Source organism: Squalius cephalus (genome assembly GCF_949319135.1).
Source record: "Squalius cephalus genome assembly, contig: scaffold_125, whole genome shotgun sequence".
In the NCBI taxonomy this organism is placed as follows: Eukaryota; Metazoa; Chordata; class Actinopteri; order Cypriniformes; family Leuciscidae; genus Squalius; species Squalius cephalus.
This window is the reverse complement of record NW_027645798.1, coordinates 1-2,500: the sequence shown is the minus strand read 5'-3', so window position 1 is coordinate 2,500 and position 2,500 is coordinate 1.

The window sequence follows — 2,500 nt, the reverse complement described above, 5'->3', positions numbered from 1 at the left end:
TCCGAATCAGAATCATTTAATATGAAGTATCTGCTGAAACCAACTTCCAATCCCATTCTTGTATTTTTGCTAAGTTCACACTCCAGTACATTGAAACAGCCTCAAATAAACTATAAAAATAAGAAAGTCTTGTCTGAAAGCTGCAATCATTTTTCATTATTATTATTGGTTAAAATGAATGGAGAATATCTGGTGTTTTTCCTCGGCGCCTAGGTCTCTGACCCAAATAATTTAACCAAAATCCTCACTGAAGTAACGGCCGAATTGTTGTTTCAGTCCTTCAAAATGTTGAGCGACTGTGTTGATCAGAGGAGAGATATTTATCCGTCTCTTGCACATGACAGCGAAGTTGGGAAACATGCAACATTTTTATTAATCAGCCAATCACGCCAAAGATCCAACGAATGCACTGACTCCCTTGCATCAATGTGTTCAACAAATTCAACCTGTCGAATATGTTTACAAGGTATGACAACTGCGCTGACCACAGGGGTCGTCCAGGTCTGAGCAAGGTTGGACTTAATGCGTTCATGACCTCAAGGCTAGATTACTGTAATGCTCTACTGGGTGGTTGCCCTGCACGCTTAATAAACAAACTACAGCTGGTCCAAAACACAGCAGCTCGAGTTCTTACCAGAACCAGGAAGTATGACCATATTAGCCCGGTTCTGTCCACACTGCACTGGCTCCCTATTAAACATCGTATACATTTTAATATATTGCTGATCACTTACAAAGCACTAAATGGTTTAGCTCCGCAGTGCTTGAGCGAGCTCTTAACGCATTATAGTCCTTCACGTCTATTGCGATCTCAAAATTCTGGCCAGTTGATAATACCTAGAATATCAAAATCGACTACAGGCAGTAGATCCTTCTCCCATTTAGCACCAAAACTTTGGAACTTTTTTAAACTCACACACTCACTCTCCCAGCCAATCTGCAAGATAACTAAACTGATAAATGACTGCAGTTTTACTAGTACAGTAACTATTACAGTGCAGATTTTCAAGTTAAAGGGTTAGGGTTAGGTTAGGCTAATGATCTGTAAGACTAGGGCTTTATTAGTGCTGGTCATTAATTCGAGTACATTTTTTGACATTTGGGTATAAAGTGTTTTAATTCTACAATATATGGTGTAAAAACGTCTGAGTGCTGCCCTCTTCAGGTTGAACGGTGGCTAATGCAGTTGAATTTTCCTATTGGAAGGCTCAGCCCCTGGCATAAAAACATCTTGTTCCATCAAAACCACTGTAGCGAGTCAGGAGTTGGAATTGTGAGTATCTAGTTAGCATAGCATTTATATAGTTATTTAGATTATTTCGTGTAGCCTAGGTAGTTAATTAGCATAGTTGTTAGTGTAGTATTGTTAGAAGCATAGTTAGTTAGTAGCATAGTCTTGCATCAGTTAAGATAGCTTCAAGTTAACAGATTTTTAGCATTAGCTTTATCTGTATTTAGTACAGTGGTTAGGGTTAGTGGAGTGGAAAATACTCTGTCATTTATGGTCATACAGACTTAAGAAATATGAAAAAAACTGTAAAATGTCTACTTTTTTATGTGTCCACTTACAATCAAAACAAAACAAAGAGCTTTTGTAAAATAAAGAAAATAAACAAGTTATGCTTTCTGCCTCTCCGTCTCAGTGAACTTTTTTTTCTGGAGCACGTCTCTAAACTTAAAGCTACACTGTGTGATTTTTACCCCCATCTAGCGGTGAAATTGTATATGACTACCCAGTGAATATTAGTTTCTGTTCCTCTCAATTCCGAGGGCGTTTTAACTCCTACGGTGGCCGTATTATTCCAAGATTAACATGGCTTCCAGTTATCACTTCGTCCATGACAATAATAAACAATACGTCTAAAATGAATAAAACTACAGGACAGATGTCAGGAGGTAAACGTCACCCTTGGAATCGGCTATCCCAGCATAATCAGATTAGGCTAACGTTACAATGTGTACAAAGTAAAAGCAATACAATAAAAATAACTAAAATTTACAGTGTCCTTTTTTTTTATATAGCTTAAAAAATTGCACCTTTAAAACTATTCATCACCTGTGATCCGTCGCAGCACAGATTTATGTTACAAGGTAAACAATACTTTTTCACCATTGACGCGAGGATGAAGTTATACTAGAGGTCGTTCTGGCGTTATGCACAACCATGCTATGGTTAGACAAGCAACTATAAAACTTCGAATTTACACAAATGAATTACAACAGGCTGAATTACCTGTCGAGAAGAAAGCAGGCAACCTCGGCGTCCGTTTTAAAATCTTTTCTCCTCATGAGCTCTTTCCATCTGGGAAAAGTTACTCCAATATTGACTATGGTCTTGCTGATTTGTCTGTCGCGTTGATGTTTTAATTCTCTCTTTCAAATGTGAGTACACACACACACACACACACACACTATCTTTCAAATCTGACGGCACTCGCGAGCTCGCGAGTAATCTCCCCCTCGCATTCGTCTCCGTGTCACTGAGTGAAAAACGCAAAAG